Source organism: Typopeltis vanoorti, chromosome 13, assembly GCF_054136105.1.
Source record: "Typopeltis vanoorti isolate ZY-2024b chromosome 13, IOZ_Tvanoo_1.0, whole genome shotgun sequence".
NCBI classification, from domain to species: Eukaryota; Metazoa; Arthropoda; class Arachnida; order Uropygi; family Thelyphonidae; genus Typopeltis; species Typopeltis vanoorti.
Window position 1 is genome coordinate 84,792,501 of NC_143561.1, and position 14,018 is coordinate 84,806,518.

General features: G+C 36.0%; 1 pseudogene across 1 annotated transcript; it reads right to left on the reverse strand.

The window, feature by feature from the left end:
• Positions 1-1,804: 1,804 nt before the first annotated feature.
• LOC150100326 (chitin deacetylase 8 pseudogene) lies at positions 1,805-13,290 on the reverse strand (annotated as a pseudogene). Its single transcript, XR_016549245.1, has 2 exons — positions 12,950-13,290; positions 1,805-2,815 (listed from the first exon to the last, which is right to left on the reverse strand). The product of XR_016549245.1 is annotated as a chitin deacetylase 8 pseudogene (transcript).
• Between the last annotated feature and the right edge of the window lie 728 nt (positions 13,291-14,018).

Consider the following 14,018-nt stretch of genomic DNA (forward strand, 5'->3'; position numbering starts at 1 on the left):
CCATCCGGGGTCGCACAGCATGTGCCATAGCACCCAGGATTCAGAGTAGTCATCACCCTGCATCAGTGATGGTTTGGTGGATGGTGACGCGTTGGGGGGGGGGGGATCCAAGTTGCATTTCTCTGAGAAAAGGGTCAAAACCTCCGCCAAAGTATATCAAGACACCTTGCTTGAACCTGTGTTACCTGAACAACACCTTGTTTCACGGTAGGCAGTGGACCTTCTAACAGGACAGCCCCTGCACACGAGGCGAGGACCATTCAACAGTAGTTGGAGGCGAATGTGCCCGATCCCATATTGCCATCTGATTGCCCGTCTGAAAGTCCTGATCTGAATCCGTTGGATTTTAGATTGTGATCGGAGCTTGAGAGAGTAGCGTGCAAGAAAGAATACCCCAGCATTGCCAGCCTGAAGGTGGATTCGGAGTGAGCAACGTTTTCTTTGGATGTGCGTGCCGCCATCAATATGTGGCCTCACAGACTTCGGGTGTGCGCGAAGGCAAAAAGGGGGACATTTCGAACATTGAATGCTGCTATATGCACGTTATACATGTGGTTTGTATGTTCTGTAAACGATTTACTGATAGATTAAAGGGTTATGCGCTGTTCAAGTTGCAACAATATTTATAGCTAGACTAGGTACATTCAAAAATCGGGACTAATAATCCAAAACCGATATTTACATAGTTCAACCGAGACGTTCACTTCAACACACGTCTGAGTTATAGTAGAAGACCTGCTGGTAACGTCAATTCTACAATTTATGCTGATATCATAGAACCCTTTTTGCCTTCACACACGCTCGAAGTCTGTGAGGCCACATATCGATGGTGGCACGCACAACATCTAACTGAAACGCTGCCACTGCTCACTGCAAATCCACCTTCAGGCTGGCAATGCTGGGGTGTTGTATCTTGCAGGATCATCTCGCGAGAGTAACACTACAATAGATTAGTAAAAACCTGATATCTATTTCCCGAAATGTCTCGGCACTGCATATTACTATTACTACGAGCACTCTAGTATCGTCTAACATCAGCGTGTTTACATCTTAATCAATTAGGACTTCAACTCCTTAAACTTTATTTAGACTTTTCTAAATATATAATAAAAATAAAAATTAGTTCTGGTATCAAACTATAATAATATGCTAGCCTGTTGTAGTATCTAAAAAGGCTAAAGTTCATTTTTAGGAATAGCGAAGTAGTTTGGATAACGCAAGGCATGCAGTGGCGCCTTAATAACTGACGAGAATACAGTAGCAGACGACATCGGTTAACCGGCGGACATTCCAATCTTAGATAGTAAATATCAACCAAGAAATAGTTAAGAAAATCAATCAAACTAACTAAGCAAATTTGATTAATTAAACTTCTCTCATAATAAAAAAACATTTTTAAGTGGCTGGGATATAAAAATGCAATCGATATATAACTATAGATATAGATTTTTGGATATTTTCCGTTCTTATGAAAAGTTTTTTTTTAGAAGTTTAAGAAAACGAATTTTTAACACGAATTTTTATAATTCGTGTTAAAATTCGTGTTAATATTATTAACACGAATTTTATAAAATGGTTTTTGGAAAATTTTAAATAAGTGCACTATCAAGCAAAAAGTGCTACTGTTTGATTTTCCACATGCAGTATCACTTTTTTAAAACAATACGTGCTGTTACTCATTTTTTGCTAGCAGAAAAAAATTACAAATTAAAAGGATATGAAGAAAAAATTAAAAAAAATATATAAAAATATTTACTGATATTTTTACTTCATAGTGATAAAGTTTTTGGAATAAGAACACAAATTAAGTACATAACACTGTTTATTAAGCATAAATATGTATGTTTTTTTTTCTTTTGCAAAAAAATGTGTGTGGGGGGGTGGTATAATTTTCTGTGATTTATTCTTTTGTAGCAACAAGTATGATATAATCATGTTACAGATAGATGTCTATATTGAAAGTAATAAATTTCGACTTGAAAGAATACAAAATTAATTAATTCCCATAAAATAATATTACATGTTCAGAGCATTGTCTAACCATGGATATTGCTTAGGGCAAGTACCACAAAGGTTGACGTAACGATCACCTTCAAACGGGACATTTTTGAAATGGCAATTAGTACTCCTGCATTTCTTAGCTGCAGGTTTGTCCACACAATGCTTTTGAATATACTGGGATTCTTTTACAGGATGGCGCATAAAATTTATGACTTCTTGAACTGTAACGGCGTACACTTTATCTTGAGTTAATGCCCAGTCAACAAACTTCATATAACCATTTTTTCTCTCAGGGTCTCTCAGCCAGGCCTCGTGTAAAAATACAGGGAATGGTGCTCTGTTTGTGTAGTAATGACGTTTGAAATTGGATTGCATGTAGTCAAATGTCTCTTGTTCATTGGTTGGATAGGGAGTACAAGCATCCATCATTGAACAGCGAAAAGTGAATGCTTGACCATTAATATAACTAATTTTTTCCCAGTTTACCATGGGTACCATCCATAATCCGGGATAAACATCAGTTGGACAAGGGCTGATTTGGCAATCTTGTTGGTATCCTTCATCAAGTGTATACGGCCAAGCAGGTGGATCCATATAAGAAAGAGTTGGCATGGAAGAGTCGTAAGTAAATTGTTCGTCATGGAGAACACGAAAAGTGACATCGCCAGCAGTCTGAAGAAACGGCGCGCGGTGACCTGTTATATTTTCCTTGGGAATATTGGCCAGTGAACTTAAAATATTTCGCATTCCTGCAGTCTCTCGACGCCATGTATCTTCCGTAGCAGTCTTCCACCGCTCGGTGCTGGATAAGTGACTGGAAATTTAATCAAATAAAATAAATTTTAACAGTAGTATGAATAAACAAAATATAGTTACTATATGATATGAAAATCTATTAATCACTAAAGCTTACTATATTTGAAACGCCTGGTTTTTGCTTTAGAGTCGTTAGCAGGCAGTGAAAGGGCTTGAAAGAGAGAGAGAGCGAGGGTCCCAAAATTTGGAAACCATATGATAAAGTATTGCAAAAATGGCCTAAGTCTGTTTCCTTTACAATATTTTTATGTTTTGCATACCAAGAGATGAAAATAAAAATCGAAGTTACAAATAAAGGAACAATTTGAATCGTATAGCCTTTCATGTTCTTGGAACATCAAAGAGATATTTAAATTTAAATGTTTCTTTAATTTTAGTTTCCAAACTCTGAAAACTAATCTGAAGTGTCATCTCTTGCCGAGTTCAAAATCAACAATCCATTTTGAAACAAGATTGGTTTAGGATTACTTACAGTTCACGTACAATTTCGTATATTTAATTATACGAGTAGAATGTTTTTTTTTTTTTTTTACATAATATGATATTGATATTTTCTGAAGATACATAAATGCTTTAAATTCAGTTAGCTAATATATCAAATTGTATCTTTCGAAATCACTAAATCACACTATCTTTCCCCAATTCCTATATTGGAACTGGGGAAACATTACTTGAATGGATGTGCCATTTTTTTCCGCCACGTCAATAGCTAAGGCGAACACAGAATTAATAAGACCTATTTTAAAAGGAAACAACATTTCTGAGAATTGCACTTAACTTTTACAATCCGAATCAATCACGTAGGTTTGGTTTAGAATTAATCCAAAAGTAGCATTATGAAACCGATGAATGCCTGCTAATGTTTCTGTTCCAGTTGGTTTTCCTGTCATGCAAGTTGAAGAAGCTCAGTTTCCATGAGAGTAAAAACCCTACTACTTTCGTACGAGACAGACTAGCTAACTCACTTTCATTTGAACAGTCCTTATAAAGGATCTTTCATCTCCTAGGCGGGATTCAAACCCAAGTTTTCCAAAGGTCATTGCCATTACGAACGGAGTTTACACAGTCTCACAATTAATCAATTTTACGTTCGAAGCTAGTATCAGAATATGATACATCTACCAAATACTGTCGTTACAACTAATCTATTTTAAATTCTTCGAATAAATATTTTATGGAAGAAAATTTAATTTACTTTTTATGTACTAGTCGATTAAAAGCATGTCTATCATTCTTAGATTCATCCTCTTCTCACAAGTCAGAGCAATTTTTGATTGCACACCATGAGTTTTTATACACTTGCGTCCAAAACCTAAGGACGAACACTATTCCTGAAGATTGCAACGGCAAATTCAGACGAATCAGCTTGTGGCAATTTGTATAACTGACGATTTCGAGTAGAAAGCGAGTTCACAGTCAAATTTTTCGAATTGCGCTCAAGGGGAACACGTGGTAGTATTCAACAGGATAAAAGGCAAAAAGCTGCGCTAAGCGAATTGTGTTTGAAGAAAGCTCTTTTCTTGAAGGAATAAAGTTGCAAACGTCGATGTCTTGTAATGTCTCATAGACATCATGTGGATGATTTCACGTGAGGAAGAATGATTGGAAAGCTTGAAAAAGGTCGCAGAATTATTGATATTGCCAGATAGTTTGGAATCACACGCAGCGTTGTATCCAGGCTCTATGCAGCGTTTCAAATTAATGGAATGTGTTCCAGACGTTAGCTAAACGGTCACCCTTGCTCTATCACGTAGCATGAAGACAGATTTTTGATTATAACAGCAAAACGTAATCGACGCACTACGGCAGGTCAGCTTGCAAGTCGGCTCTATTCAAGCACAGGTACGCGGATATTTCGAGAAACTGTGACAAGACGTCTGCGACAAGTACGCCTGAAGGCTGGTAGTCTGTCTCTTTATCCGCAGCTCATCGTAGAACACATTTTCAGTGGTGTTGTGTCTATAAAAATTGGGCAAGACACCAATCGGCTAATGTACTCCTTAGGAATGAGAGTAGTTTTAGCCTTTCCTCCAATTCTAGACGACACTTGATCTGGCGTGAAAGTGGTACCGCATACCATCACGAGAATGTTTTTGAAAGGGATAGATACGGCGGGATGGGATCACGGTGTGGGAATGCATTATTCTTAATGGACGTACCGAACTACAAGTGCTGGAAAAAGGGAACTATGGCTGGTGAAACGATATTGCAACGAAGAACGATATTCTTCAACATCATGTTCGATTGTTCCATGGCGCTGCAGGCGAAGAATTCATTTCTTTATGGATGGCAATGCCATACCGCATCGTACTTTTGGAGAGATACTTCTGGAGACCGAGGATATTAATCGAATCGAGTGGCCAGCACGCTACCCACATCTCAATCCCCATTTCCAGCAGCGGTGTTAAGCATGGTAGGACGTTGTGAGAGCTGCATTGCAGTTGGGGGTGGACATACTGTATTCCATACTAAAATGTGTCTCCGCATAGTTTTCTGTAAGCACTGTACATTAATTCCTTAATTACATCTTTAGGAAATTTGTAACTTTTACCAAAAACGTATAGCAATTTAACTTGTGCGAATTTTATAACACATTTTTTGTGTAATATAATTTATTAGTATGCTGACAATTAATTATATCCATATTTGGCTGTAGTCATGAACATTTTTTCATATACAGTAAAAATGTAGTTCGTCCTTAGGTTTTGGACACTAGCGTCGAAAGTGTTTACTTCCATTACTACTTCGCAAATAGAAGGAGGAAAAAAGAAAGAATTGTTTCATCTTTTTCTCTCATCCTATTTGCGAACTTTATCTTTTGTTAAAAGAAATAGTTCGCAAATAGGATGGGAGAAATATGTTTCTCCCATACGTTTCATACGTTTGTTTTTTTAGGTGTGTCGGGTTGTGAATAATTCTTGTCGTGATGTATCAGAAAATATTTATCATCTTGTAAAATGTCGGGGACTAGCTCAGTTTCTTGGAATTTTCAGTTTTTTGGAAATTCAAAACATCTCTTAACAAATATTGATTAATAAATATAGGGCCATGATCTATGACATTGTAACGTGTTCACTGGAATTAAAAAAATGTACATAATGGAATATCGAACTTTAGCGTTTTAAGTTAATGTAGTTTGTTGTTTCAGGATCATGACCGAAGTAGGCGCAGTGGGCCGAGAAGCTCCTTATTCATACTACAGTGGTTGATTTAATAACGTTTAGTTTCGTAGCGTATACCGATATCTGCGTTAAGAAACTTGTTGATAAATGTATATTTTATTCATCTTTTAAATAATCCAATCATCCAGACTAAGTCCTGTAACCACTTTTGTTCTAATTACGATTAACTTAAAATCGACAGCAAAATAGATATTAGATACATAACTTTCAACAAGAGCTACTGTATACATTCCGGATGAATAGAAAAAGCATCAAACAGCTCTCAGCCCAAGAAGTTAAATCCTAAGGAATCAAGAATAATAAAGAAGGAAATACAGTCTTTAAGGATCTGTTTTAATTTTTTTTATTTAATTTTTAGGTAGCCTACTGCAGCGACAACTTGAGCATATATACCTCATAGTTACAAAGGTATTGTTTGAAATATTGAAGGGGTTAATCTTCACTCATTCAAAAGGTCACTTTAGTGAGTCGCGGGACTGCACACTTCGGATATGCTTATCATATCAGGTTTTAGTATTACTGTCATCTTTTCACCAATAAAACAGAAATCCATCTAGAACGACTGCAGTACGAACTCCACAAATTTTAACTCCGACTTATACCTGGGATGTACAGATAAAATTTTTTTCAAAGTGTTATGTTTGTGATGGAATAAACCTGAAAACGGAGTATCTGGTAGGTATTCAGTGCACATTTATCGCTTGAGTTCGCTATGGAAGGTGTTTTTTTTTTTTTTTTTTCCTCAGTGCTAGAGAAGTCTCTATTTTAACGCTTAGCTGGACACAAAATGTGCATTAGGGATTTAAAATGCGTGCAGTGAAAGGTATTATTACAGAATACAAAATTATTTAATTAAATAATGAAACTAATTTTTATACAAAAGTATAGAGAGGAATTAGAAAATATAATTGCAATAAAATAAAAATATTATTTTTGTCGTAGAACGAGATAATAATGAAACTTTCTTTTTAGCTTTTTTTTTTTTATAACTCTTTTGTGCCGTGTTTGGCAGCCAAGATACGCTATATAATCACAGTGCTATGTTAGGAAATGCGGTTGAAGCATATAAAATTGAAAGAAAGTCAGAATGTCTTCATACTCCATTGACAGTTCTGCCAAGTCATTTTGAATCTTGTATTTATAAGTTCACTAATGCACATAGCCTCAACAGAGAGAGAGGTTCGAGTTGCAACGTGCTTCGCAGTCTAACTCAGAATTTTGGATACTTGCCCAGTGGGAGAAGGAAAATAAAATAAAAAAGCTTAGAATAAATCTGTACTGGAAGTTGTTAAAAAATGAACAGATAAACCATATACAGTATTGAGTATTCACCTCTATTGTGACCAAATCCGATACTACGAAATTCACCAGCCCTACTTATAGATTAATCATATCTGTGCACATTCACAGAGCATATCTTCTTCCCCTAACCATTCATTTTCTCACATCTTTTTATTTTTTCCTCCATGTTTATTTCTATACACATAACAATACCGACATATTCAGCATTGCCAAATTAGATTATCATTATATAGTACGAGTAATTAATTTTCATTTTTTTTTATAAATATAATTTGGATGTTTGTTTTTCTTATTTTGTTTAAAATGTTCCCATTATTTGTAGTTTTTTTTTGTTGTTGTTGTTTTGCTTTTCGTCAAATACATAATATTAGTTGTACAATAACCTTTATTGGTGTGTAAGAATATAAGGAAACAGTGACTGCAGAGAGAAACTAGTGGACTTATTCTGCGACATGAAAAACTTGAGTTTTTCGTAAAACTCTCTGGTTTTACGAAAAACTACGCTGGACCGAAGGACCAACGCTGCGTCGTTCTTGCAACTGCACCACAGAAGAGCCTAATGCAGTGGTCGCCAAAGGGGTCGATATCGACCCCCCTGGGATCGATATGACATTGTTAGGGGTCGATTCGGGCTCAGGGATCGTTTGGGGGTCGACAGAAAAATATAAGACATCATTGTATGGGTAATATTTAATTCAGTTAACTTGGATTACCTCCATGACAAAAGACAGGGAGGTAATGACAACGCAATTAAGAGTGAATCGTGGGATCAGTACCTCTATCTTACAGGTCCATGAATAGGACCTGTAAGATGGAGTAAGTCATGAAAATAGTTACTGAGGCCAATCAAGTATGCCAAAATGACGTATTTACCAATAAACGGATGTGGTGGTTCCTGCCGGCCGGCGCAGTGGGAGCGAGATTGCAACACGTGCGTGGTTCTTATTTACTGATAAAAGTATTCGATCCCAGTCTCATTTTTGCGTATCGACATACAAGTGAGCGTTAATGTTCTAAAATTCATCAACATACATATTATAATTCAATCGTTATTCATTCACGAACTAAACTTCTCTATGTTGAAGAGTTGAGCAGCGCTGGTAGTAATACCAGTAGTTTATTAATATCACTAGTAATACCAGTGATATTACTAGTGATAGTAATAGTAGTAGTAATAGTAATATAATAATATATACTATATTATACATACAACAAACCCTGTAACTATAAAATAAACAATCTAAAAACTCACATAAGCGTCTTTTTTTGCTTGTCCTATTATAATTACGTAATAGTAAAATATAGGGGTTGATAAAAAGTCAAGAAACGCTTGAAGGGGGTCGACGGGCAAATGACTTTGGCAACCCCTGGCCTAGTGGGTCAACCTAACTTTTACCGATGCACGATACAGCAATCCCTCGATTAGTGCGCCTAGTGCGTTCTTTAAAACAGGCGCATTAATCGAAAACTCACTAATCGAATATAATAACCTATGGGAAAATGTATAATTCGTTCCTCAGATTTCTTTTTTGACCCTTAAGTTGTTTTTATAAATGAGACATACCCTAATTGTATGTCTCAGGGCCTAGTTAAAGGAAAACCATGAAGCTGAAAGACAATAAAACATATTCAGAATATAAATTTATTATTCTACTTCTTAACAGAGAATTGAGCTAACGTAGTTTGGCGGGCATTCTGTTTCTTTTTTTTCATACAACTGATGGTATGGCCCTGTTGCCTCTTCTGCAAATTTTACTGCTTCTCTCTTCACCAGGGTCGGTCTCTAAGCATTGCTGCTTAAAAACTTCGATTGTACGAAAACTATTTTCAAATTATTTCTGTGAAACCTCTTTGGGCTTGTCAGTGATTAAATTTTCTTCATATTCTTCAGGACCTTCCCGCTGTGCATCTAAATTTAGCAGTTCGGAATCACTCAACTTCTCAGAATGAGATGTAATTAATTTAGATTCATTTGAAAAGCCTCTAAAATCATTTGCACAATGTGCTTCCTAACGGCTCGCATATTGCTAGCAGTAATTTCATTGGACTTTGCGACTTTATAACCAGGCTGAGATTTCTCTCATTTGGCTAGAAAAGTCTTGGAAGGCATTCGCTTCCAAAAAAAGGCCGGTTTCATCGACATTAAATATTTGTTGATCACAATAGTCCCCCTTCTTACACAATTTTCGTCAAAATCTCTGGATATCTCCTTATCTGCACTTGCAGCTTCGCCTGTGATTAGAACATTATGTAGGCTATTTCTCTTTTTGAAACGCTCAAATCACCCAGCACTAACGTGGAATTCTTCTTTTCCATCATTGATAGTCCTTTCTTTCCAGGTTACAAAGAGACTTTTGATTTAATAAAGCCAGTGTTTTGCGGGATCCGTTTTTGGTTACAATCTTCGATTCCATGTAAAAAGAATTCTCTCTAATTCAATCATTATAATACTTTGATTTTCAGTGCATGCATGATGAACTTGAATCAGCCTCAACTTTCTCTTTGTATTCAGCAGTTGATTCACCCATTTTTGTGTTCTTGTCCTATCTCTGCTCTGGACTCGCTTTGTTCATTTTTCTTCCAATCAGATTACTTTTCGAATCATTTTCACACTTCTATTTTTTGCTCACTAATTCTTTTACTTGTGATTAAAGGTTAGGAAAATAATTTAAAATAAAAAAGTAAGGAAAACAATTGCACGTGATATGATCAGAAAAATGCTATATAAAGCAGACGATATAAATTTTAGCGGTAAATTTGGAACATAGCGTACATGGAAATAGTGTAGTATGCCATTAAAAAATAACTCTGTAAAATGTTTCAAATCGGTAACTAAATTATTTCATCCTGGTGAGTGATTTTTTAAAATAGTTAGCCATAAAAAATGTATAGATCGAAAATTTTTAAAAATCTGTAACATTTATTTTTAAGATGTATATAGGCGCACTAATCGAATTTGGGTATCGAAAAAAAATGACGCACTAATCGGGGGCGCATTAATTGAGTGATTGCTGTATATTTATTTTGCTGAAATATTCTATCTTTTGTTCAGCACTGAAAAGTGTTTTTACACTACATCCTATATTATATGTTAATATTTTTTTATAACAATTAAAGCTTAAAAGTCAAATCACGTTAAAATACGTAAATGTAAATACTGAATATTTTTGGCATGTGATAGGGAACGATGAACAGTTCATATTTGCTCACCTACACTGTTGAACTGGTTAGCTATCCCTTATATCATCTCTCTACATAACATTTTTTTTAAAGAAAGATATGACGTGATGGATGATTCCATGGTCAATAATAGGTTGCTTCTTCCGAGTGGCAAATTGGTCGTTGCAGATTCCTGCTGCCAGCCGAAAAATATTGTCATTAAATTATTTTTATACTGTTTCCTTGATTTAGTACGATACAGTAATGCATCGTGCACGACTTTTATAATATATTGTCGTTTGGTGTTTGCCAAAACTCTCGCATTTTGTTGTCTCAAATTGCTTATTAGCCTGTTACGTGTGCTGAAGCTCCAGTTTAGGCAGAATATACAGAATATACATTCTTAGGCAGAATATACAGCTTTGCTGTATATTCTGCCTAAGAATATGTAAGGCGGAAGCATTACATATTCTGAGGTAAATAAATTTTATACTGGCCACAAACTAACTACATGCAAAGTAAGCATCGTGTTTGTAGCTTTCTAGCACATAAAAATGCTAGAAAAAATGCCTATTTAATTCTCAGCTTTGTCATCAGACCTGCTCTCTTCAGCTGACCCGCAAGACGTTTCGCAAATGAAACATCATATTTTATGGGATACGGAACTATTACACCATTGCTATGATGCAACAGAAAGAAAAATATGGGAGTCTTTGGAAATAGCATTAGATCTTAAACATCTAAATATTAACCCAAGTGTCTGCGCGGTTAGCCTAGTGGCTTTGCGCTTCGCAACCATATGCCGGAGGAAGGAGTGTCCTAGGTTCGACTCTCGTCGACGATGTGAGGAGCTTAAGGATCTTCCTCAGCCATAGCCAAGTTAGCCGGTCTTGGGTGTGAACAGCATGGTTTTTCCTACCAGTTTATCTGGCGTTTTTCATCCCGCAAACCGGCCCCGTGAACACACACTTACCTACAGTCATAAATACTTAAGCCTTCCATGAGGGGGCTCAACTCGCCCCAATAGGAACGGGGAAGAAAAGGGAGGAAGCTCCATACATATAAATAAATTAACCCAAATATTAACTTGTCTTAGTACATCGTAGTCTTCATTAATCAAACATGTTCACGTGAATGCGGAAATACGTACAATGTTGTAAACAGTTAGAAATATTTTTAAAATAACATCAGTCTCTTCTATAACTGCATAAACATTTTTACTTTTGTTAGTCCTTACTGTTTTGTCTACTAGTTTTATATATTTAGACATGAAGAAATCCTGTGCAATTGGGATGAAACGTCGTGTTCAATTAAAATAAATGTTATCAATTTATTCCAATGTTCTGCGTTATAAACTTTAGTCATATATATATATATATATATATATATATATATTATTTTAAACGTTTTCCATAATATTTGTCGATTGTTCTTCTCAAAACCTGGTCTGGATCTGTCACTACTTTTATGCCCGTATCATGTAGATGTTTTGTTGGATCTAACACGTAGAGTAATAAATTACTTCGACACCATGGCGCTAAATATTGCAATGTGGCTATCCGTGTAACTTAATGAGTCCAGTGAAAACGCTAAAAGCAAATTCTCAAGGTTCTTTTTACTAAAATTAAGAGCCAGACGGCTTCAGTTCGGCGATACAAAAATTATAAAATTCAAGTGAGTATTAGATCCATCATTATTTCAAGGTCGAATGTAGAAACTATGAAAGTTTCGTAAAAATAAGTTTGACCAGAGCTTACGGGAATACGCCCGCCGGCACTTGCGAGTCGTCCTAGCGCGGACCAGCTTAGAAAACACGCACGCTTCCCAGGCGTCCATATATTCGCTTTATAATTTGGTCCAATTTTTTAAGGTTTCATCGGCCTGACAGCTGTTTCGAATGGTGATTCTCGTCAGAGGCCACTGTTTAAGTAAAGGGTCTTTCTAAAAATTAGGCGATCGCCCGGACCACTCTATGAGTGACCGAAAGATTGTCCAACTCAGTGACAGGCTCACCCTACCACTGAGCAGAACCGCTCATATTCCAGGAAAAAGCATCCGCCGACAAGTTTTTTTTTTGTGTTTTTTTGTGAAAGGCGAGAGTGGTAGTCTAGCTGCTGATTAAAAAAAAAAAAAAAACCTATTTAATTGAAAGATCAGTTTATCTCTCCTGAACTGAAAAGAGCTTGAACTTCACTTTGAGGTGTTCTTACTTGTTTTCTGCATCTTGATTGTAATCCTTTTTATTATAAGTTATAATACGCATTGCCAAGGGATATGGACTAGTTGCCAGTGAGTAATTCTAAATTTTGCCGGCAGGCATAATCATAGTACTTCGATATAAGCGAAATAGTTGACTGGCTTATTAACAATTTTTAATTTTGTTGTACACATTGACAATTTTATATCGAAATGTTTTATCCTCTCTATCTATTTTAATAAAATAAATTGCTTTAAACATTCAAAATAAAGAGGTCCACTTTTACACTAACCTGATCGAGTGCACTGCAATTTCACTGCCGTTGCGATAGAGATCGTGAATGAGTTCGTAATTATTATATTCATGGGTTACATAAAACGTTGCTCCAATTCTACAGTTATTCTTGTTTCTTCTACTGCTCAGCAGTTCTTCGTATGTTTTGAAGTTTGTAATTGTAACGGCATCGTCAAAAGTTAGCATTATGAACTGAGGTAGCTGATCATATGGAATTTCGTCTGGGGTATTCTCGCTGAAACAGCTACATGATGGACGTTGACAGTTAGTTGGACAATATAGACATACTGCTACTTTTAAAGTGGCTACCACCAGAAAAAGATGAAAGAAAATTGCCATTTTTAAAGAAAAAAGAAACTAGTTATTGGTAACCAAGTTTGAAATTATTTTATAGCTAAAGTAACCTGACGTAGCAGTTAATATCTTGGTAACTTCACATCTGTGCATGTTTTCAATACAGTAAATAATCAGAATTAACCAGTGAGAGTTCACAGCTGTGCTTGATAAAATTGGATTACGAACGACAACTATCTATTTGCAGAAGTAACAAATGAGAGACGTGACGAAAACATCATGACCCTAGTACGGCATGGTGAAAGAAAAAAAAAAAAAAAACAGTACTGCATGTATTTTAATTTCATTTTTAGTATATCAGGTCCCAGTTAGTATTTGAAGTCAAATTTCCCACGAACCAGTCAACACGAGGTTATCAGGGTGTGGTTTATCACGACTTACGCTCGATCTTCTGTGTACATTGATCATATAACCTTCACAATAAAGTTTCGTTTTTGGCGATCCAAGTGATAATTTAATGGCTTCAGTTTCTATATAGAATATTCTGTGTTCCTTGTTGATCCAAGAGTTTCTACGTATATATGCATACATATATAAACACTGGAGTTCCAGTCATTTCTTCAGAATGACTTCAAAATGGGCCCAACAGATTATGGGGTCCAATGATATTCAATAATCGAATAATTAGTAGTCGATTAAAAATGGACGAATGAATCAGTGGCACACCCAGAGGGGGGAGGGGCAGGTCCCCTTGGCCCCCCCAAAGAAAAAGG